The sequence below is a fragment of the Musca domestica genome, unplaced genomic scaffold, assembly GCF_030504385.1.
Source record: "Musca domestica strain aabys unplaced genomic scaffold, Musca_domestica.polishedcontigs.V.1.1 46, whole genome shotgun sequence".
NCBI lineage: Eukaryota > Metazoa > Arthropoda > Insecta > Diptera > Muscidae > Musca > Musca domestica.
The window spans coordinates 6,530,467-6,556,404 of NW_026712336.1; the positions used below are offsets into that span (position 1 = coordinate 6,530,467).

General features: G+C 38.5%; 1 protein-coding gene across 2 annotated transcripts in view; it reads left to right on the forward strand.

The window, feature by feature from the left end:
- The window catches only part of LOC101896425 (A disintegrin and metalloproteinase with thrombospondin motifs like), a 232,801-nt gene that overhangs the window by 35,942 nt on the left and 170,921 nt on the right, over nt 1-25,938 (forward strand). The gene's annotated exons all lie outside the window — the stretch shown is intronic.

Sequence of the window (25,938 nt, forward strand, 5' to 3'; positions counted from 1 at the left end):
CCGGCGGATATAGAGACATACATACGCTTCAACGCACATACATACATATGTACATGTGTGTACATATGTCGGTAACATATTGAACTACGATGTCTGTTAAAAACAAATGCGGAAAGGGTTATAAAAATAATTTTTTGCAAGTCAATTGCAACGTATTGGCAAAGCAGCTTCATTGCTCCACACATAAGCGATTCGTTTATCTCCAGATAAGTTAGGTTCATTGTGACACATGAGCTTCGGTTCGTTATTTCACAGGGACTTCGATATGTTGTTCCTCTGAGAATTAATACGATTAGTTCACAACGGCTACGGTTCATTGTTTGTCAGAGGATCAGTCTCGTTCAGATTCGGCAAAGTTGCTTCGACAAAGGTGCTTCGACAAAAGAGCTTCGCTTCCTAGTTCCACAGGAGCTTCGACTTGTTCTTTCCAAAACAAATTGGGGTCATATCAGACTGAGTCTTCGTTTTCCATTGACCAGGAAGATTCTGTCCATTGTTGGGCTGGGAATTCGGTTCATCATTCCACAGAGGGTTCAGTTCATTATTTGCACAGGAGATTTGGCAAAGGAGCTTGGGCTCATAATTCTACAGGCGATCCAATATACCAACAATTGTATGTCAGATCGACTATCCAGCAAAAAAACCTCATTGCTACTTGTTGCCACTAATAACTACAGGATGAGATTAAAAAAAAACTGCAATAAAGTTAAACGCCATAATTTTTACATTTTTTTTTTTAATTTTATTGAATGAAAGCAAAAAATGTCGGAAATAGCAAAAAATTTTAGAACATGTTTTGATTTGTTCGAATTGGTCACCTTTGGCACAAATTATGACTTTCAAACGGCCAATGAAACGGTCACACGCTGCCCGAATGTTGCTCTGCGGTATTTTGGCCCATTCCCGGCGAAGTGCTTGTTTGAGGTGATCGACACTTTGGTATTTTTTAGTGCCAAACTTGCTTTCCAAAATACTCCAGACCCAATGGGATTGGTATCCGAAGATTTTTGTGGCTATTGTGCGCTGCAAATGAAGCGAGGAAGCTCATTTTGTAACCATTCTTGGGTGGCGCGTGCTGAGTGCGATGGTGCTAAGTCCTGTTGGAATGTCGAATGTCTGCGCCCAAAATGTTTGCGTGCCCAAGGCTTTAATACACCCTCCAGAATATTTTCGCGATAATATTCAGCATTTATTCTTATGCCACTATCGATTGATACGAGCGGAGAGCGACCATCGGCTGTTATGGCGGCCAACACCATCACCATGGCCGGCGCTTGAGTTCTGGTGGCCAACCGAAGACGCACATTTTCAGTTGACCTCTTTGGCAAACAAACGCGATAATTTTATTTGTTTACAAACTGCTGGACAACGAATGTTTTCTCATCGGAGAAAACCAAATTCGGCAATTCACCACTTTCGGCCAAGCGAAGCAACTCTTTAGCTCTTTTCAGTCTATTTTCTTTCTGTTGCGGTGTAAGTTCTTTCAGTTTTTGTCTTTGAATTTCAATGGCTTTACCCCGAGCTCATTTTTCAATATTTGCCGAATGGGCTACTGCGATATGTTCAGCTCACGCGCCATTTTTCGGCCAGTGCGACGCGCTTTTTTAGTTCTCGACCATTTCTACTAATGTTGCAGTTTTCTTCCGTCCTGTTCCTTGAATTTGGGCTACGCTACCAGTATCACGGTACAGGGTGAGATGAAAAAACTGTAACTCGGGTCTGCAACGAATATTTCGACATATTAAAAACGGAATGACAAATATAATACACACTCCATTGTTTGGTAGAGGGTATAAAAGCCTCGATCTATATATGCAAGACTTCTTCTAAACAATCTCTTCCAGGACCCTTCCAGTCCTATAGCAAAAACCCCTTGTACAGATTTATTTTGTTTGTCTTCTATAGCATTAATGTCATATAGAAGTCTTCCATAGCAAGAAGAACTTATACAAGTCTTCTATACATATTTCACCTTTCACAGGTGTTCTAAAGGAAAATTATTTCAAGTATTCTAAAGCTTGATCTTTTAGACCCACTCTATAATTAGAGAATTCCTTGAATGGATTTTAAGCTAGAATAAATTTTATATATCTTGTATTGCCATATGATACCTTTCAAAGGTTTGTCAGACGATGTTTTGCGAGACTTCTATTGCTGAAAGGTAATTTATAGGACTTCCAAAGCTGAAATGCATTTTACATACCTTTATATATTATAACATATTTTACATGTCCTCGAGAGGTATCATTGAGCCAGAAAACCTTTTACATTCATTATCCTCTAGGATCCCCCTTTGCTTCCCAAGGTTTTATTGATTTTATCTTCCTTTTCAGAAAACTCTTAATACTCTATTTTATACCCCTTTATATACCCTCAACTTTCAAAACCCCAACAAAAACGTTAACATTTAGAGCAAAGGTTAGATTTTGCACGTTTTTTTTTTTTTTTTTTTTTTTTTTTGTCAACGTGATGTTTTTCCTCCAGCTCATAATTGCACACATTTTTTGAAGTTCTCTACGAATACAAACAACAACAATTGCATTTTGTCAACAAAGAACAAAATGAGCTTTTGCTTTAGTTTTAAAGAAAAATAATAAAAAACCAAAAATTTTAATGGTTTCAAAAACGCGTGATTTGTCCACTACATCATTTGTAAAGAACAAAATTGCTTGGCAAGAAACGGCTTGAGACAACAATAAAGTCTAGCAGCAAGAAAAACGTCAACTAAGAAACAACGACAACAACATCAACATCAATAATTATCCAGCTACAGCAACAACAGCTCAGATGACGGATGTTGTTGTGAAATGTTCGATTTGGTTGGTATTGCTGCAACAAAAGGCCTTAATCACAAAAAAGTGGCTGGAGCTACGCTTTGCCGGCTGGCTGGTTGGCTGACGAGCTGATTTCTTGCCAAGCTGGGGTTTCTTGTTTAGCTGTTGTCTGGTCGTTGTAATTTTGTGCGCATACAAGATTCTTATTCAAACACAATTCCGTTCGTGATCATATAATGACGTTTACTACTTAATTAGAGTGGATTAATGCAGAAAAAAAGGGAAAGGTTCGACATGTTTTTTTTTTTTGAGTGGATTTAAAGGAAGTTGTAAGTGTGTTGCAGATATGTAAACTTGGAGAGTTGTTGTTGGAGAATTTTGAATAGAATTTATTTCTAATGTCAGAAGATGTAATATTTTAAATTAAATTTTCTTGGAAATTGAGGTTATTATTGTTTATACCCTACAGGGTAAGGGTATTATGTCTTTGTGCATTTTTTTCGTAACATGGAGAAGGAAGCGAGATAGACCCATATTTACTTTTAAGGATCTCCACAGAATCACTTTTTGAGTCGATTTATGCATGTCTGCCGTCTGTGCGTCCGTCCGTCAGCCTGTCCATGTGTTTTTATGAACAAAAAGCAGGTCGCATTTATCATCCGATTGAGATGAAATTTTCCACATCCGAACGATTTCAGTGTAGAAGCAAGTACATCAAATTTGGTGAAAATCGGTTCAGATCTGGATATAGCTCCCATATATATCTTCGACCGATTTCACGTTAATTGTGCACCAGATGGCCAATATCAGCCCAAATGATCTGAATTTTGGCATATCCGACTGAATTCAGTCTAGAAGCAAGTGCATCAAATTTGGAGAAAATCGGTTAAGATATTGCTATAGTTCCCATATATAAGTTTCACCCGATTTAGGGTTTCAAGTTCCTCACATCCGTAATATGCACTCCACAAGAATGATATTTGATACCGCATAACTTATGGAGCCTAGAAACACATCTGTAAAATTTTATCGAGATCGGATCAGCTTAGGATATAGCTCCCATATCTTTACCTTTATCCGATATCAGGTTTATTGTGCACCAAATGACTAATATCAGCCCAAATAGACTGAAATTTGGCAATTCCGATTGAGTTCATCCTAAAAACAAGTACATAAAATTTAATGAAAATCGGTTCAGATATAACTATAGCTCCCATATATACATACAAGGTTCTGCCATCGGAAGTAGAACCTATTATGACTTACATTTACCAATTTTTAGACAAATTCGTGGGAAAATGTGGCAAAAATCATGAAAATACCGAATATCGGGAGGTACCGTTGTATGGGGGCAACAGGAAAACGTGGACCTATACACACAATGTTCCGCCACCGGAACTAGAACCTATTATGATCTATATATACCAATTTTTAGACAAATCCGTTTAAAAATGTTGGAAAATCAGCAAAATACCGAATATCGGGAGGTACCGTTGTATGAGGCAACACGAAAACGTGGGCCTATACATACAATATTCCGCCACTGGAGCTTACACCTATTATGACCTACACACATCAATTTTAAGACAAATCCGTAAAAAATGGCAAGAATCACAAAAATACCGAATATCTGGACGTAACGTTATATGGGGGCCATACGAATACGTGGACCTATACATGCAATGTTCCGCCAGTGAAACTAGAACCCATTATGACCTACATATACCAATTTTTAGGCAAATGCGTGGAAAAATGTTGCGAAAATCCTCAAAATACTGAATATCGGGAGGTACTGTTATATGACGGCTATACCAAAACGTGGACCGATATATCTTATTTTCAATACCAACCATCCTGTGTCTAGGATACATATTTTTCTGCCAAATTTTGAAGCTCTACGTCGAATAATGTGAGCTGTATCGTGATTTCAACAGACAGACCGACAGACAGACGGACATTGTTAAATCCACTTAGCATTTTATGGTGATCATGAATATATATACTTCGTAGGGTCTATCATGAATGTTTCGAAAAGTTACAAACGGAATGAGAAAGTTAGTATACCCTCCTTTTCAAGGTGGAGGTCATAAAAACAATATTGACCTTAAGCTCAAAAAAACATTTTAATAAAAAATTAGGAAAAGTTGGAAAATAAATTATTATATTGTTGTTATTTTTAGAGACTTTCTTGATATTTTATGGAAAGAGAATTTTCAAAAAAAATTCTACGTAAGGAATGGATTTTTATGAGACAAAATTTAATTACTAAAGAAGATTAGTTCCAAATACCGAAAATTTCTTACTCATTAAAATTAAATTTTATTTTTTCTCATATTTAACAGAAACGCTCATAAAATATGAAAGCTCAGCACAATTTCATCCTTGAACACCTTGAAACCTTACATAATATGCCTCTTCAATATAGTTTATTGTTTTATGATCTGCAACAAAGCATTGGATTATTTTACCCAGCCATTTGTTACCACCGCCACATGGTTATGGTTTTATGTTATCGTTTTTATATAGGTCTAGTTGGATACACACACAGACAAACACAAATACAATGACAACTGTTATAAACATTTCAGTTTTTTGGCAGACAAAGAAACCCAATATTTGGTGGCCTCACACGAAACAGTTGCCCTGAACTGTTTGTTCCCCTGAACTGTTCATTCCCTCTATATTAACAATATTATTCTGTTGTTGTTTTTTGGCATACAAAATTATACACTCCCAGAAATCATTCTTTTTGTGATCATGTCTGTAGTAGATGGAAAGAGAGAGGAAAGGCAGTCATGAGAGGAAAATATTCTCCATAACCGTAAATATTAAGTAACTCGAAAAAAAATGAAATCCAAACTTGAATATGAATCAATGAATGCTTGCCATTGTCCATGACAAGTATAAAAATATTATCCCATAACCAATTCTATAGCTGGCAATATGAGTCATAGGCATGTTTGAATTTTTCTTGGCTTGATTTGAGAAAGAAGTTAATTCACAAAATATTCTAAATTTCAGCCGAGTACTCAAAATTTTTTGTTTCCAAGGTACCCAGTTAACAGAATAAAATAATCAGCTAGATACGGATATAGGAGCTTAGCTGAAATTTGGGAGCTACTGGGAAATTACAATAAATTGGGTAAGGCTTACGTTTTCAAAGTAGTTACTGGTGCCTAATATCCATAAGAACCCTTTATTTGATGATGAGATTTTCTGCTGGGACTAATAACAGATCCTGTAAAGAATTGCGATTATTTCAAGTCTATGTAGAGAGAAGTCCAATAAAATCATTCCAGATAGAATCTCCCACACAGAAAAGATAATTTCAAAATTTTATTTTCATTTTTCATCTAAAAAATTGAGATTTTTAGGGAGTTATTCAGATTTCTTTCACCGTTTTTTTTTTTATTTTTTGTAAAAAAAGATATCGGGACACCATAATTTTGGGTTATATAAATTTGGCGGCTCTTAGTTAAATTTGGAACTGTAGGTATTTCGGTGTTTAAATAAGTGGTAGTGTCTGCATTTAGTTTTATTTCGGTAATGAAAAGTGGTTTCGAACACAGGGATATACTTTTAAAGGTCAAAACCCGGTTACTGAGTTTATAAGCCATGTGTTTAGGGTCTTTTGACTGCCGAACTTTTGTAAAAGTCTTTCGACTCTTCGAGAAATTGATTGCTATCGGGATGTATGTGTTTCTAAATAATTAGTAAATTCTGTAGTACCGAAAATAACTATTTATTTGACGCTCAAATGGGGTTTTAGTTATAGAGGGCCTGTTTAAGGTCGTCTGTCTATGGTAGTACTGTGAGAGATCTCCTAGTTACTGAAGACTGTTGAATTTCAACCTGCCATATAAGACTTGCAAAAGGCATGTTAGAAGAAGAAGCTTTGTTAAAAATCTTCTAGTTCAAGAGGGATATAACATATAGAAGAGCTACGGAAAGTCCACAGTATGTAAACAATATGAGGGTCCACAAAAGATCTTTTAAAGGGATTATAACGAAAGAACTCGTTCAAAAGTCCAGATAAAGAACACATGTTAGAGCCCTTCTAACTACAGAATATCCAAAAATTCAACTATAGAAGAACTTTTCCTGTAAAGAAATTGCAATAAATTCACCGTATTCCGTCCATATAGACCGATAGAAGGTTTGCTATTCCCAAAAAGGCCAGACGGACTTGACTAAATTTATAAATTTTACGCTTAAAGTTACGCTGTAGCCGTACAGTTAAAGATTTAAAAAGTCCTTCTAATTCCGTTTTGAAATCAATGCCCGATTTTCTTCAATACTCGTTAATTCCAACTTACACAATAATGTGATATATCGGTCCACTCCCTTTGCCTCCTTCACCACAAACGGTCAGATGTTTAAAAGACATCAAATATTTCATAAAAAGCGAAGAAGGTATTTAATTAATCCTGGACTACTTACTATCAAATATTTGTATCAAATTTAGGTCAGATATGCAAAAATGAACCGACTCCTTCCAGAACATCCATCCCAATCTTCTTCAAACTTCGCCCTTTATGTGGACTTAGACACCGAAAACTTTAATTAAACCGTTAATTTCATTGATTGGAATGTTTTATGTTTTAAAATGACTTTCGTTGTCGTCGACACATTCAAAGAAAATCAATACGACAATACGATTCAAAAAGGGTAGGAGGTGTCTATTTTAGTACAAATCAATTAATTCCACAGTTTCCCTTTGAATTTCTTTTGTAACGATTTAAACATGCCGTCTCTGGCTATAGCAGGCTTCTTTCTCGAACACTGCATTTCTTTAATGATTTTTTTTCCATTTGTTATTCATACTTGCTCCACAAACAATTTTCTCAATGACACTGCCGTCCATCAAATGTTAATAACGTTGATCCAAGGGCAGTATTTTACACGAACTTCATATATTGGCTCCACTTCTTAGTCGAGCAATAACCCAACTTCCACACGAGCAATAATCCAACGATCAGCAGTATTAGTTTTTTTACTTATCCTCCACTTGCTCATGTATATTTCTCGAAATAAAACATCGATTTATATTTATTGATGCAATGAACTTGTCTCTTTTCTTTCAAAAATGGAATAAATAAATTTATAATTCTAATTACAACACTTGTTCTCAAATTTTAGTTCTTTTAAAGTTCACTACTCTCTCTCTCTCCCTCTCTATTGCGGGATTGTTGTTATTCTTGCTCTAATCATATTTATGTGACAACTATAATGCTAACCAATGCCGGGTTTTCTAAAATTGTCTTAAGAAGAGGAAGAGAGTGACAAAGTGTGAAGAATAACAGGTAACAGTGTTTGTGTAGGGTATGTTCAGTGAAATCTATAGTAATGCGGCTGTGACATTTCTCACATCAACAGCTACTATTTTGCACATTTGAATATTAAATGGTCTAGTTCTAGCCATTCCACATCATACATGGTAGAAGAATACAATTTTGGAATTGAAAATTTTCAATTAAAAATTATTGAAATTTGAAAATTCTTCATACAAGAAAATACATAAACTTCTTTCGACAAAACATTTGAAAAACTTGGAAATATCAACAATGTTTGTTGATACCAATGAAACAATATTTAGTACCTTTTGATACTTTTCGTATTTTTTCGAGGGCGATCGAAAATTAGAAAACCCCTGGACTATATGTATTTAAATTGATGATTATTACTTTGAGATATGCCTATTTTTGAAAATTTTTCTTTCGAAACTGCTTTCTTATTGACCTGCACTTTTAAATAATGATAGCTGATGATAGTTTTTTTTGGATGAAAGAAATACTCTTCCTTTCCCCCTTACCATTTGACATTAAGTCCAGTTCAAAAATACCACCCAAAATACTAAATATTCAAATAATTAACTAAAGTATTCGTTTGTTTACATAAAATTCGACAAATCCAAATTTATCGACTGTTGCTTCTTGTTCTTCTTTTAATAATTTATTTGATTATATTTATATTTTGCAAAAAGCGCGAAAGAGATAGAACATTATTTTCTTTGAATTAATTTTGTGTGGCTATGCAAATTACGATTTATGGCTTAATTTGCTGTTGCTGCTATTTTTTTTATTAACCTTGACCATAATAATTTGTAACCAATTGTTGTTGCTGTTGTTGGCTATGCTACTTTGTTGTCTTCTTCTTTTTCTTCTTCTGTTTTTGCTATTTCTACGTTTCTTTACAATTTGAATAATTTAAATTTGTTTTGACTTTGATGTTGCTTACTGTTGTGTGACTCTGAGTTTGGATTTGCGTTTTTTTTTGTTTTTGTTAATGAGCTTAAGGTATTTATTTTTTTTCTTTCGTTTGTTTATATGTGTGTTTTTTCGATTTACATATGGGACAGTCTGACTTTGACTCTATGTCGTCAAATAAATCGATGGACTTTTGTCTACTTTTTTTCAATGTTATGGCATTTTATTCACAACAAAAAAATATGACATTAACAAAAGAGAACAAAAAGTGACGAACACTCAGTTTAATAGCAAATGTAAGAAGAAGCAGCTAAGAAAAAAAGTAAAGTACAATGCTCCTCTGTGTCATTTGCCTGACAATGGCAAATAATTCATATTTCGTTTTGTTAACAACAACAAAGTGTCATTTGTATGCCATTTCCATTACCAGAAATGGATGAAGATCAATCAATAATAAAAAAACATCTTTGTTGTGGCATACCTTTGTACAAATCCGGAAAATAAATAGTACTTTGTTTTGTTTCTTTTGTTAATTTTAATGTTAATATATATTTTTTTTACTATTGAAAGAAATTCCAATGACTTCCATGTTGGGGACTTCAAATTACTTTGTTGTTGAAATTCTTGGGAGTGGTATTCCTTTTTTTCCTGAAAAAAAATGTTAGTAATGGAATTTATAGTTAAATAAATTTTTTATTTTTATATGGGCAGATTTAACAAAGAAAAAATATTTTCTAGAAATAGAAGGCCATTCAATCTGGGGAGATGCATTCCAAAGAAATCCTGTAAGAAATCTTTCCTACACAGGGTGAGATAAAAAAACTGTAACAAAGTCAGAGGCCATAATCTTTACATTTTTTTTTTAATTTTATTGAATGAAAGCAAAAAATGTCGGAAATAGCATCAAATTTTAGAATAAATTTAGATTTGTTCGAATTGGTCACCTTTGGCATGAATTATGGCCTTCAAACGGCCAATGAAACCGTCACACGCTGCCCGAATGTTTTGCTCTGCGGTATTTTGGTCCATTCCCGGCGAAGAGCTTGTTTGGGGTAATCGACACTTTGGTATTTTTTAGTGCCAATCTTGCTTTCCAAAATACTCCAGACACAATAGTCCAATGGATTGGTATTCGGAGATTTTGGTGACCATTGTGCGCTGGAAATTTTGTAACCATTCTTGGGTGGCGCGTCCTGAGTGCAATGGTGCTGAGTCCTGTTGGAATGTCAAAGGTCTGCGGCCAAAATGTTTGCGTGCCTAGGTATTAATACATCCTCCAGAATATTTTCGCGACAATATTCGGCATTTATTCTAATGCCACTGTCGATTAATGCGAGCGGAGAGCGACCATCGCCTGTTATGGCGGTCCACACCATCGCCATGGCCAGCGCTTGAGTTCTGGTGGCCGACCGAAGGCCATGGTGATGTAGTGGCCATTTTCAGCTAACATCTTTGGCAAGCAAAGACGATAATTTTATTTTTTTACAAACTGCTAGACAACGAATGTTTTCTCATCGGAGAAAACCAAATTCGGCAGTTCACCGCTTTCGGCTAAGCGAAACAACTTTTTAGCTCTTTTGAGTCTATTTGCTTTCTATTGCGGTATAAGTTCTTGCACTTTTTGGAATTTCAATGTCTTTACCCCGAGCTCATTTTTCAATATTTGGCGAATGGAACATTGCGATATGTCCTGCTCACGAGCCATTTTTCGGTCACTGCGACGCGGGTTTCGATCAAGCCGAAGACTTTTTTGAAGCAGAAGCTACACAAGGTCCAAATTTTTACTCTAGATGGAGTACCTCCAGAAAGTCTGATGGATGACCTACAGGATTCTGCTCATAATGGACTATATCTGAAAGTACTCTTATAGACGGAAGACGTCCAGAAGGTCTTCTGTTAAAAAAAAATTAATTCCAGAAATATTTCGGTAGTCAGTAGACCTCAAGATGGTCTTCTATGCATAGAGGCCTATCGAAAGGTGTTGTATTAATGTAAGACCTCCAGAATGCTTTTAATAGATGAAATATCTTCAGAAAGTCTTGTATAAATGATGGACCTATGGTATGTCTTTTATAAATATAATAACTCCAAACGGCCCCAGAAAGCAGATTAGAAGGTCTTTAATGGAAAAAAAGTCTACAAAAGTTCAACAATATATAAAACACGGAAGTGTATATAAATGTCTTATAAAATGAAAGGTCTTATATAGATGCATACCTTCATAGAGGAAAAATCGCCAGACGATGTTTAAATGAAGGACTTCACACCTTTTTTTGGAAAGAAGTTTCCCCGAAGTTTTTTTTTTCACCAGAAAATCTTTTATAAATGAAAGTATCTAAAGGCTTTATATTGATAGAAGAAGGACTTATATAAATCTTGGGGAGTTAGAGAACGTCTTTATGGGATGGAAGGTATTATATTTATGGAAGTGTCCTTTAAATGGAAGTCTTACTTTTATTAAAACTTCTAAAAGTTATTTTATAGGTATTTTATATATGAAATGATTTCTCAAATATGGCTCTTGCAGAAAAAAGACCTTCAGATGATTTTGTATTTGTAGAAAATTTTCAGATGGTGTCCTACAAAAAAAATTAAAAAAAATAAATAATAATAATAAATAAATAATTAAAATAAATTAAATTAATGTTAAAATACCTACAGCTAGTCTTCTAGATATAGAAGATTTTTCGAAGGTCTTCTTAAGACAAAAACCTCCAAAAAGTTCCCACAAATATGGAATATCACTTTTACTAGGTTTGATTTTTAAAATAGTAAATATATGTTGACCTGCAGGATCAAGTTTTGGAATTCTCCAATTAATATTAAAATAATTAGAAGATATCTCTTATAATTTTCAAATAGTATTTAAACATTTTTGTAAAATAGTTTAAAATGCAACGATTTCTTATTACGATTTTCAATTTCCAATCTAAACACAAATATAAAACGTATCACAGGGTCAGACGTTAAACGTTTATAGTTAATTGTGCCATGGCGATGGCGGTCGAATTACTGCCAATGTTATTTGCTGGCGATTATCGAAATTGGCTTGTTAATCAAATGCATTGCGGGGAGAGATAGAGTGAGAGAGAGGGAGGGGAGGTTTCTTGAAAATTGGTTTACCTGGTGATTTTCGATTAAATAAACTATGTTGTTGAAATGTTTTTGATTTTGGGAAAATTGTTGGTGATAACAATTTTGTGTTTGATTTGAGAAAAAAATTAATTTTGGACATTTGAAAAAGACTAGGGCGTAGTTAAATGTTTACTGAAGACAAGGTAATGATTGGTATTTTCCGGTACAGAAGAATTTTTCAATAATAAATTTACATACAATTGAATTTTCTTTATAATCAACAAGTAAAATAGTATCGGTCGGTTTTGCCGATAGATGTATACCTTCAGCCAATGTCCGATTATTTCAAAATATTTTGACTTCTGTTATAATAATTCAAATGTTTAACCCCTTATAGAGTAGATTCCGAAGGAAAGGGCCTATATTGGCCATTTCGTACCGGACCTAAATAAATATGATATAAATATTGCGGACTATATCGACTACTTCCTTCACTTGGGAGTGGACCGATATTGTCCATTTTCACACCTAATTTTCAAAGTTAAAGCAAAACCGGAATATTGCTCCTTTTTCTGTGCAAAAAAATTTTTTTTTTTTAAAATTTCGACCATTTGTGGTTGAGGTACCAGAAAGAGTGGACCGAGATATTCCATTTTAACACCAGACCTTGGGTTAATATAAATATTGGGATGTGTGAAATTTGAAGGCAATCGGACTCATACATAAAATTTTATGAAAGTTGAAATTATTTAAAATTTTATCCCTTTGTGGGAGAGGTACATGAAGGAATGGACCGATATTGTCCACTTTTGCACCAGACCAACCATTGATGCAAATATAAGAATTTGCAAAGTTGGAGCTAAATCGGATAATGGTTTCTCTTCCTGTGCAAAAAAAAAAATATATATTTTTTGAAAATTTCGACCATTTGTGGGGGAGGTACCAGGAAGAAGGGACCGAGATATTCCATCTTAACACCAGACTTTGGGTTACTAAATTGATTGGGATGTGTGAAATTTGACGACAATCGGACTCTTACATCACATTTTATGAGAGTTGCAATTATTCAAAATTTCGAACATTTGTGGGAGAGGTACTTGAAGGAGTGGACCAATATTGTCCATTTTCACACCTGACCTAGCACTCACGCAAATATTACGATGTGCAAAGTTGGAGCAAAATCGGATTATCCTTTCACTTCCTGTGCAAAAAAATATATTTTTTGAAAATTTCGACCTTTTGTGCGGGAGGTACGAGAAGGAGTGTACCTATATTGCCCATATCCGAACTCGATCTAAGTTTGACAAAAATATTACGATGTACCAAGTTTAGACCAAATCGGATACTCCCTTCGAGAGTTATCGTGCGCACCAGCCAGCCAGACAGACAAACCGACGAACGGACGGACATCGCTAGATCGACTCTAAATGTTCTGAAACGGATTTGGTCCAAAGAGTCCTAGGGTCTAAAACCTTTATTTCGACTAGGCACGTTTTGAGCGTATCAAATTATGTGTACCCTCTGTAGCCATATGGCTGAGGGTATAATAAAAATTGGATATACACCTTCATTTGAAGCCCTTGAGGCTCATGTTCTTTTTATACCCTCCACCATACTATGGAGGGTATATTAATTTTGTCATTCCGTTTGTAACTCCTCGAAATACTCATGTCAGACCCAACAAATTATATAAAATTCTAAGTCGATTTAGCCATGTCCGTCTGTCTGTCTGTCTGTCCATCTGTCTGTTGTAATCACCCTATCTTTCGAACGAATTGAGATAGAAGGCTAAAATTTTGCACACGTGTTTATTTTTTCAGTAGGCAGGTTAAGTTCGTAAATGGGCTATATAGGTCATATAGCCCCCATATAACGGTACCTCCCGATATTCGGTATTTTGATGATTTTAGCGACATTATTCACCTGAATTGTTTCAACTTTCGTATTTGAAATTCGAAATGGATACTACAGCCTATGACAGAAAATTATCTGGGCAGGTCCACGTCTTCGTATAGCCCCCATATAACGGTACCTCCCTATATTCGGTATTTTGATGATATTAGCGACATTATTCACCGGAACTGTTTAAAATTTGGTATTTGAGATTCGTAATGGATGCTAGAGCCTATGACAGAAAATTGTCTGCGCAGGTCCACGTCTTCGTATGGCCCCCATATAACATTACCTCCCGATATTCGGTATTTTGATGATTTTAGCGCCATTATTCACCGGAATTGTTTCAAATTACGTATTTAGAGTTCGTGATGGGAACTACAGTCTGTGACAGAAAAATGTCTATGCTGGTCCAGGTCTTCGTATAGGCCCCATATATCAGTACCTCCCTATATTCGGTATTTTGAAGAGTTTAGGTACAATACCCACCGAAATTGTTTGAGATGTGGTATTTGAAGTTCGTAATGGATGCTACAGCCTGTGACAGAAAATTGTCTATGCTGGTCCAGGTCTTCGCACAGCTCCAATTTAACGGCACCTCCTTATATACGATATTTTGATGATTTTAGCTACATTATTCACCCTTTATTTCAAGTTTCGAATTTGAATATGGTAATGGCTAATGACAAACAATGCCTATGTAGGTTCACGTCGTATAGACCCCAATATAACGGCAATATTCGGTATTTTTAAAATTTAACAGAATTTTTTAAGGATTTCATTTTTTTTAAATTTCCAAATTCGTTCCAAATGGTGGAGGGTATTCAAAGTTTGGCCCGGCTGAACTTACTGCTTTTAAACTTGTTATTACTTATATTGTAGTAATCTCCTGGCACATTTGTATTTTTTTTTTTAAAAGTCAATTTTTCGATATTCCGAAAACATTTCAACCCCCTTTTTCTCTATCGACGCCTCTTTTTGGTTGCGGCGTAGAAAAGAAACGTATTTTTTTGCCTTCAACAATTTCCTTTACAGCCAAAATTTGTTCATGAGTTTTTGTGTCAATGGAGTAAATTGCCAAGTGTACCAAATACCATTTGCTGTTGTTGTTGTTGCTTTAGTTTTGTTTATTTTAGTACTTACAATTAAATAAATAATGTTTTTCAACAGTCAACCAACAAGACAGTCCACCAACCAACCAGGCAGCCAGCCAACCAAGCATTTATTCACTCCATCATTCATTCATTCATTGCCTTAAGACAATTTCCGTATTTGTGCAAAAAAAAAGCCGAGACAAAGTGTTGATTTTTTCTATGTCTTTTTTGTTATCTCTTTGGCGTCTAAGTGTAACAATTAAATAAATGTGTCAATACTACATGAATTTCATTTGTTTTTTGTTAGGAAAAAGAAAAAAAAAACACACACAAACAACCAATCGTTTGTTCCAAATCTTTAAATTGAAATCTAAAGCAAAGAGAGAAAACTCAATACAATCGTTGAGTGACCAATATTTTTGTTTCTTTTTTTGTTACAACCCCCCCCCCCCCCCCCCCTTTCCATCTTTGCTACATGGGCTTGCAATTGAAAATCAATTGTCATTTGAAACATAAGATCTTTTGGCAAAATTTCCCCCTCAGGGTATTTTTTTCTTTGCTAAATAATTGTGGTATGGAGAGGGGGCTTTGTGTTTCAACTTTTTTTTTTTTTAAATTTGGTATCGAACCTTAGACGATTTCAAATAAAACCACAAACAAAGACAAAAAATACGGCGTTGCAACTATGCCATGTTACCATTTGACCAGATTGAATGGCATTTACAATAGAAAAATAATGGCATTAAACCGCAAACAATTACCTAATTTTATAACAAAGCAAGCCGGAGAGGGAGAGGAGGGGAATAATAAATTCACATAGCTACAACAAAATACATGAAAACTCACAATTAAATTGACAAGCTTTGAGTGGGGAGAATTATAAAATTTAAAATTAAAGTGAAACAAGAATGAATCCTCGAAGTCAAATTGAATTAACGATTGTGTCTTAAGTCTTTTGATTTACAGAAGCAAAAAGGAGCAGGAAGTTTTTCTTAGACACGAATTGAAGTAAGAAATCCTGGGAGAGGAGCTGGAAAGGGCAATATTTATAGTTGAAGGCAGCGAGTCTCTCTCGATAGAAGATCTAAAGTTAGGGAGATATTCTCCATAGACGAGTTGAAGTTAGCGAGTCTCTCTCCATAGACGAGCTGATGGCAGGTAGTCTCCCTCCATTGACGAGCTGATGACAGGGAGTCTTTTCGATAGACGAGCTGTCGACAGGGAGTCTCTCTCCATAGACGAGCTGACGACAGGAAACCTCTCTCCATAGACGAGCTGAAGGCAGCGAGTCTCTCCCGGGAGAAGAGCTGAAGGCAGCGAGTCTCTCTCGGGAGAAGAGCTGAAGGCAGCGAGTCTCTCTCGGGAGAAGAGCTGAAGGCAGGGAGTCCTATCCATAGACGAGCTGACGGCACGGGGTCCTCTCCATAGATGAGCTGATGGCAGGGAGTTTCTCTAGAGAGAATAGCTGAAGGCAGAGAGTCTCTCTCGGGTGAAGAGTTGAAGAAAGGGTATATCTCTCGAGAGAAGAGCTGGAGGCAGGGAGTCCATCCCAATAGATGAGCTAATATTTCCCATGGCTGCAGCTCGTCTGTGGAGACACCCATGTCTGTAGTTTGTCGCACGTCCATTAACATTCCATTCCTTCGGTCGATATGGTGACTTCCTTCTGTTCGTCTATGGAATCTACCTTCGAGTCAATTATGGAGACTCCATTCTAGTCGTCTATGGAAATTCTATTGTGATCGTCTATGGAGACTTCCTCCTGCTAGCCTTTGGAGACTCCCTTCTGCTAATATTTGGAGACTCCCATCGCTGCAGCTCGTCTATTGATATTCCATCACTTCGGTCGCTATGGGAACTTCCTTCTCGTGTATGGAATCTACCTTCTTCTTCGTCGATGGAGATTCCATTCTAGTCATCGATGGTGACTCCCTCCAGGTCGATGTAGACTCCCTTCTGGCCGTCTATAGAGACTCCCGTCTGGTCGTTTGTGGAAACCCTTTTTGGGACGTCCATGGAACTTCTTCTGGTTGTCGTGTGGTGACTCTATTCCAGTCGACTATAGATACTCTCTTCTAGACGCCTTTCATAGCTCATCTGCGAAGACTTTCTTCACCCTTTACAGATCGTCTGTAGAGTCCCCTTTCTCTCGTATCTGGAGACTTCCTTCTTATCCTCTGTTGAGACTTTATTCTTGTCACATTTGGAGACTTGCTTTTGGACATCGTCTACTGCGCCTACTGGTCGCCTATAGAGACTTTTGTCGTCAATGGAGTCTCCCTTCTCGTCACCTATTGAAACTCGTCTATGGGACTCTCTTCTGGTCGTCTATGAGCCTCCTTCTGGTTGTCTTTGGAGATGAAGACCCCCTTCACAGCTCTTCTGTAGGGACCCTCTACACAGCTCGTCTGCGGCGACTCCCTCCAGCTCGTCTATGAAAGCTTTCTTCAGCTCGTCTACGGGGGCTTCATTCTGCTCGTCTAAGGATATTTCCCTCAGATTGTCTGAGGAGACTCACTCGTCTATGAAGGCTGCATTCACAGTTCATATGTAGAAAGTCCCTCCATTAGTCTAGAAAGACTCCCGTTCGCTCGTCTAGAAATACTCCTCTCTGCTCGTCTGTAGATACTGCTTTCAGTTCGTCCCTCCGACTTGTCTACAAACCCCCTCAAGCTCATCTATAAAGACTCCCTCCAGCTCGTCTCTAAAGACTCCCTGCAGTTTGTCTCTAAAGACTCCCTCCAGAGCTTGTCTCTAAAGACTCCCTCCAGAGATCGTCTCTAAAGACTCCCTGCAGCTTGTCTCTAAAGACTCCCTCCAGAGCTTGTCTCTAAAGACTCCCTCCAGAGATCGTCTCTAAAGACTCCCACCAGAGGTGGTATCTAAAGACTCCCTCCAGAGCTCGTCTCTAAAGACTCCCTCCAGCTCGTCTATAAAGATACCCTCCACAGCTCGTCTATAAAGACTCTCTCCAGCTCTTCTATAAAGACTCTCTCCAGCTCTTCTATAAAGACTCTCTCCAGCTGGTCTCTAAAGACTCCCTCCAGCTGGTCTAAAAAGATTTCCTCCAGCTCGTCTCTGAAGACTCCCTTCAGGTCGTCTCTAAGGACTCCCTCTAGCTCATCTATAAAGACTCCGAACAGCTTTCTCTAAAGACTCCCTCCAGCTCTCCTCAGAAAGGCCCCTCCAGTTGATCTTTAAAGACTCCCTAGAGCTCGTCCATAAAGACTCCCTCCAGCTCGTCTATAAAGACTTCCTCCAGCTCGTCTATAAAGACTCCATCCAACCCTTCAAGCTTGTCTACAAAGACTCCCTTTACAGTACGCCTGTGGAGACTCCCTCCACAGCTTGTCTATAAAGACTCCCCTCATATTTCGTCTATAAAGACTCCCTGCAGCTCGTCTATCAAGATTCCCTCCAGCTCGTCTATAAAGACATAGACAGCTTGTCTGTGGAGACTCCCCTCATATTTCCTCTCCCGTCTATAAGGACTCCCTCCTACAATAACCCCCTGGTTTATCTTCTCTCCCCATAATCATTTAACTTTCATTTTTCCTCTGAAGAAACATCTCAAACAAGCTGTAGCATTGCAGCCACTCCCACCCAGGCAACACGTTTTCCAACCCACCTGAAATAAAAGCATTGCAAATTTCCTTTAAAGCGGAGATGAAAAAAAAACTAACACAGTTGGAAACACCTATGACCTGGACCACCCAATCTCCAGCAGCAGCTCTCCACAGAATACATGTATATGTGTGTGTGTTTTGCAAAAATCATTTTTTGTAAGAAAAAATATTGTTAACTGGTCAGCAGCAAGAAAAACGTGCGGAAGCTTTGAAAAAACAGACACACAAAAATCTGAGCATGTATTTGTGTGTGTGTGCAGAGCTTATCCATGTATTTCTGGGATAGTTTCAAGTGGCTGCCATGTTACACGCTGGTGAATTGAAATTGCACTGCTATCTGTTGTTGTTGATATTGTTGTCTTCAACTATTGTCATATTGTCTCTCCAATAGCTATTGCTGCCGCTTTTGTCGTTCGGTCGGCCTGCCAGTCTGTCTTTGCTTTTTATTACAGCCCCTACGTGTTGGCTGTTGAAAACACGTTTCAAATGAAAGTAAAAACTGTCGTCGCTGTTGGATTTGTTAGTTTTTTTTTTTTTTTGTTGTCTTGTCTTTAGCTCAGCTATGGTTACCTCCACTGTCTTAGCTATTTGCTGACACACTACTACTGTGGTGGTGGTGCTCCGCTGCAAAACCCCACTCCAGCAAATTCTTCTCTTCATTCGATACTCACAATTTCATTGGTAATGTGAGTAACCGCTGGCTTTTGGAAAAGAAGCAGAAGACGAAAAAATGGCAGCAAAAAAACGTAACCGCCGCATAAAACAACAAAAGAAAATCCGAAACGTAACATTGTTCGAACGCTAACGTAATCTAAAACCATTTTATAATACTTTGATATGGCCAGAAACACAAAAAATGTCTAATCAATCTAATGTGAGCTAACCAATACAGCGATGGCTGGAAAACTAGACAGGTTTTTTTTTGGGTTGAGGCATCAATGAATGCATGGCGAATAAATGTGGAGACATGAGAAGAGAGTTTGTTGGTAATAATCAAAAGATGCGTCAAGTGTGAAGGGGGAGGTGGAGGGGGGTTTTGGTGTTTGCAAAAAATCAATGACATTGATGTTATAGACATTAAAGCGCGCCACTGTCTGGCAAACAACTAATAACGTCATCATCATCGTCATCATCGGTGAAGACAACATCTCCAAACAGCTACTCTTTTTGTTTTTTCTTTTGCCAACGCCAACATCAGTAGCCGCCGTTGTCACTGCGAAATCATCTGCTATCTCAGCTTACACGCATTTCGCTTTCGTTATGTTCGCCATCGGAATAGGTAGCAAACATTGGCAATTGTTGAGCGTTTATTAACCTGCTCTAAAAATATCCATTTGATAATCGACCAGTTTTATTGGGTGGGTTTTCAGTGTCTTCATTTCTGGCATTTAAATATTTATGATGCGAATATTCAAAGCAAAATCAAAAAAAAAAAAAAAAAAAAAAAAAACGATCAACCAAAAAACGTGGGGAATTTTCCGGATTTTTGGCAACCTAAAATCTGCCTTCCTAGGAATCCATGCTCCAATCGCTTGAGGGGTCGAGATTCTGGTTTTTATATAAGACACCTGTTCTTCTGCTTGTTCATCAGAAAATGTGACCACAATTTTTTATATAAGCTTCTTTCTATTCGTCTAAAGTCTCCATCCAGCTAATCTAAAAAAATTCCGCCCAGCTAGGCTAAAAAAATTTCCCTGCCGTTTTTATTCCCAGTTTTTAGACCCCCTTCAATATTTCTGTGAAGTCTTCATCCAACTCGTCAATAGTCCCTTTTTAGAAGGTTATTAAAGGTCCAACTAGTTCCTCCCTTAATACTCCCTCTACAGCTCGTCTATAAAGACTTCCTTTAGCTCGCATATCTCGCCCACAAAAACAACCTCCCCTCGTTTATAAAGACTTCATCCACAGCAAGTCTTTAACATCTTCCTCCACCCCGTTTATAAAAACATCCTCCATCTCGCCTATTAAAGCGTCCGTTCAGACCGGCTATGAAAAACTTACTCCGGCACATCTATTAAGACTCCCTCTACATCTCGTCTTTAAAGACTCCCTCCGGCTCTTTTATTAAGACTCCTTCCAGCTCATCTTTAAAGAAATTCTCCTGGTCGTTTATAGACTATATCCAGCTCGTTGATAAAGACTCCTCCGCTCATCTATAAAGACTTACTCCAGATCGTTTATAAAGAACCCATCCAGCTTGTCTATAAAAACTCCCTTCAGCTCGTCTATAAGGACTCCATCTACAGATCTTCTAAAAGGAATTTTTCCGGGTTTATTTTCAACGACTCCCTCCCTAGCTCTTCTATAGAGCCTAAAGAGGCTCCCTCCGCTTCGTCAATAAAGACTCCCTCTAGCTCGTCTATAAAGACTTCCTCCGCAGCTCGCTAAGGACTCCCTCCACGGCTGGTCCATAAAGACTTCCCTTCAGCTCGTCTAGAAAGACTCCCTCCAGCTCGTCCAGAAAGATTCCCTCCAGCTCGTCCAGAAAGACTCCCTCCAGCTCGTCTAAAAAGACTCACTCCAGCTTGTCTATATAGACTCCCTCCACAGCTCGTCTATAAAGAGTCCCTCCACAGCTGGTCTATATAGACTCCCTCCACATCTCCTCTATAAAGACTCCCTCCACAGTTCGTCTATAAAGACTCCCTCCACAGCTCGTCTATAAAGACTCCCTCCAGCCCGTCTATAAAGACTCCCTCAATATCTCCCCTATAAAGAAACCCTCCACAGCTCGTCTACAAAGACTACCTCTACAGCTCTTCTATAAAGACTGCTTCCACAGCTCGTCTATAAAGACTCCCTTCACAGCTCGTCTATAAAGACTCTCTCCAGCTTGTTTATAATGACTCCCTCTCCAGCTCGTCTATACAGCTCCGCCAGCTCACGCTACCTGGCCTATAGAAGGCTCTCTCTAGCTCCCCTATAGAGGCTCGACTATAGGGCTCTCTTTCATATAGGAAGATTTCTCTCTCTCTAGCGCGCCTATAGGAGGCTCTCTCTCTAGCTCGCCTATAGGAGGCTGTCTCTCAAGCTCGCCTATAGGAGGCTGTCTCTCAAGCTCGCCTATAGGAGGCTGTCTCTCAAGCTCGCCTATAGGAGGCTGTCTCTCAAGCTCGCCTATAGGAGGCTGTCTCTCAAGCTCGCCTATAGGAGGCTGTCTCTCTAGCTCGCCTATAGGAGGCTGTCTCTCTAGCTCGCCTATAGGAGGCTGTCTCTCTAGCTCGCCTATAGGAGGCTGTCTCTCAAGCTCGCCTATAGAAGGCTCTCTCTCTAGCTCGCCTATAGAAGGCTCTCTCTCTAGCTCGCCTATAGAAGACTCTCTCTATAGCTCGCCTATAGAAGGCTCTCTCTCTAGCTCGCCTATAGGAGGCTCTCTATCTAGCTCTCCTATAAGAGGCTCTCTCTCTAGCTCGCCTATAGGAGGCTCTCTCTAGCTTGCCTATAAGAGGCTCTCTCTCTAGGTCGCCTATAGGAGGCTCTCTATCTAGCTCTCCTATAAGAGGCTCTCTCTCTAGCTCGCCTATAGGAGGCTCTCTCTCTAGCTCGCCTATAGGAGGTTCTCTATAGCTCGCTACAAAGACTGCCTCTGGCTCATCTATAAAAACTCCCTGCTGCTTCCTTTGTCTCGCCTATAGAGGCGCCTTCTAGCTACTCCATTTTTGTCGCCTAAAGCAACCCCTTCCAGCTCACCTACAGATACTCCCTCTTTCTCGTCTAAGGAAACTCCCTCCTCTCTTCCACCAAGCCTTCTCAAAGCCCACAAAGTATAACCCCACTTAAACTAAACCTGAGCATTTCCCTCTCAATACCTTGCCATTCTGAAGTGGCATATCAATTTCAAATCTTTAACCAGTTTCCATTGAAGAATGATTCTATCTATTGAGGCTGGCAAGACATTGAGCCATAATAAAAACCAAAAAAAAAAAAATTGAAAGTAATCTCTCAACTTAGCAAATAGACTTTCAATACTTAAATGGCTCTGTAATGGAACCTTTGGATTATAGAAATCTTCTCCCGGTGATGGACATAAATCTCTTCTAAAAAATCAATCATTCTTTGCCAGCGGTGAAAAGCAGCAGCAGCAGCCGAAGCGTGTGAAATCCAACTTTATAGAAAACACAAAACAAAATCTCTTCTAGCCTCTCTTCCCCCCCTCTACAAACCATGCATCTGTAAGAATACTACAAGACAATGCTATCAGCCAGAGTTTCAGTTTTCTGTTTTTGTTTTAGAAAAAAAGTTGCCGTGTTTATGATGACGACAAGGTAAACCACATTTGTTGCTTTGGACCAACAACAACAACAACATCGACGATATCAACTGCTACCACAAGATTTAGCTTCATTCGAGTACCGCAGTTGTGCTTGGCTTCATAGCCAGCTTGGGCCAGGTATAATAACTGAAGTTATTAATGCTAAAACTGATGCCAATGTTTGCCGAACGGCTTGGTTGAGACTTTTGCTTTTTTTTCTCCAAACACAGAAAACGAAATTCAGCTGTAATATTCTTATTGTTTTTGTTGTTGTTGTTGAGTTTCTTATTCTCAACATTTTTTATTGTTGCTGTTGTTGTATTCGTTGCTATCGTTAATATCTTTTAACTGTAATTTTACATTGTCTTTACGTTTATTGCCTGCATTTTGCAGATTCTGCAAAAAGGGTGCCATGAAGCCGGTTTTCTTGCTGGGTATTGGCTCCGGATGCTGTACAGCTTTTTTACAACTACAAAAAAAGGTGCAAAAAATCAGAAAACCCATAATAACGGTCAGTTTTTAAATAACTGTACGATGATCTTTTGTTGACTTATGGATAATTGAATTTTGTCGATGTGTGTGTGCATGCATCTGAGTAGGGTAAGAACATATGTATAGCGGAGGTTTGAGCCCTTTTTTGCAACAGGTTTCTGTAGGAAGCAATCAATGAACTCCTCAATATATAGGTGTGTTTGCTGTTGGTCAGCGGAAAAAAGGAAAGGAAACTGTCTTGTCTTTTGCTGCTATAATTGGAACACAAAACAAAAAAAGTTGTAAAGTGGAGTTGCTGTTCCAGTCTATTTTTATAACAAACTTTTTTTTTGAAAAGTAACACACCATTCCCATTAAACATATGTGACAGGATTTGAAGGTTAACTTGGGATTTATGAACAAAAAAAAAAAAAAAAAAAAAACGAAATTGGTGTTTAAAATAATTTATTTTAAAAGGAAATCATTCTGGAGTAGCTTTTACAGGTAATAGCTTTGAAGGGAAGGGAGATATGTGAAGAGTGGGAAAAATTAATGGCAAAAGGCTAGCATCAACATTGGGTCTTTATCCCCTTTAGCTTGCCTGTAGGGACTGTATTCAATTCGTCAATAGATACCGGTCTCAGCTCCTCACATAGACTATCTTCAGCTCATCTCAAGAGACTCCCTACATCTCGTCCAGAGAAAGACTTTCCACAACTCGTTTAGAGAGGGTTTCGTTACATGTCATCCAGAGAAAGAGAGAGAAACTCTCTAAAATATGTCCAGAGAGAGAGAGAGAGAGACAACTAAGAAAGAGAGAGAGAGACCTTAGAGTTTATCCAGAGAGGTCCCTTCAGTCTCGTCGAGACTTCATTTAACTCATTTAGGACTCCTCTTTATTTGACTATAAAGCCTCTACACAGGCTGTCTATAAAGCCTTTCTACTTTCAAATCGTTTGTGGAGATACGCTGTCTTTAGCTCATCTATGAAGAAATTCTCTGGATTCATCTCGTCTATGGAGAGACTCCCTGGATTCATATCATCTATGGAGAGGGAGAGTGACTCCTTGGCTTCAGCCCGTCTATCGAAAGAGACACTTTTTCTCTGGATTCACCTCATCTATGAGGAGAGATACTCCCTGTCTCCAGCTCGTCTATGGAGAGAGAGACTCCCTGGTTTCAGCCCTTCTATCGAGAGAGACTACCTGCCTTCAGCTTGCTTGTGGAGATTCCCTGACTTCAGCTCGTCTATGGAGAGAGACTACCGGCCTCCACCTCGTTTATAGAGAGAGACTCCCTGGCTTCAGCTCTCGTCTATGAAGGAACTCCCTTGCTTCAGCTCGCCTAAGGAGATATTCCCTGCCTTTAGCTCGCCTATGGTAGACTCCCTGCTTTTAGCTCGTCTATGGAGATATACTCCCTGGCTTTAGCTCGCCTATGGAGAGATTCCTGACTTCAGCTCGCCCTTGGAGAGACTCCCTTCAATTCATCTAAGAAGAGAGTCTTCTTGCCTTCAGCTCGTCTATTGAGAGATCTTCTTGCCTTTAGCTAGTCTATGGAGAGAGTCTTTCTGCCTTCAGCTCGTCTATGGGGAGAGACTTTCTGCCTTCAGTTCGTCAATGGAGAAAGACTTCCTGCCTTCAGCTCGTCTATGGAGATAGACTTTCTGCCTTAAGCTCGTCTATGGAGAAAGACTCCCTGCCATCAGCTCGTCTTTGAAGAGAGAGGACTCCCTGTCTTCAGCTCATCTATCGGGAGAGACTCCCAGACTTCAGCTCTCGTTTATGAAAGAACTCCCTAGCTTCAGCTCGCCTAAGAAGAGATTCCATGCTTTCAGCTCATCTATGGAAGACTCACTGGCTTTAGCTCGGCTATGGAGAGATTCCTGATTTCAGCTCACCCATGGAGAGACTCCCTTCCTTCAATTAGTCTATGTAGAGACTCTCTGCCTTCATTTCGTTTTTGTAGAGACTCCCTGCCTTCAGCTCGTCTATGAAGAGAGACACCCTTGTTTCAAGTCTTCTATGGAGAGAGACTTCCTGCCTTCAGCTCGCTTATGAAGAGACTCCCTACCTTCAGCTAGCCTATGAAGAAACTACCTGTCTACAGTTCGTCTGTAGAAAATCCTTAGCTTATGAAGGGACCTCTTTCTGCTAGTTCATACAATCTTCAGCTTGTCTATGGAGGGAGTCTCCCTGACTTCAACTCGTCTATGAAGTGGGAGTCTAACTTCATAGACGAGTTGAAGTCAGGGAGACTCCCTCCATAGACAAGCTGAAGATTGTATGAACTAGCAGAAAGAGGTCCCTTCATAAGCTAAGGATTTTCTACAGACGAACTGTAGACAGGTAGTTTCTTCATAGGCTAGCTGAAGGTAGGGAGTCTCTTCATAAGCGAGCTGAAGGCAGGAAGTCCATTATCTCGTCTATGAAGAGACTCCCTGCCTCCAGTTTGCTTATGGAGAGACTCCCTGACTTCAGCCCGTCTATGGACTTCCTGATTTCAGCTCGTCTATGAAGAGACCCCCTTCCGCTGCTCTATGCAATC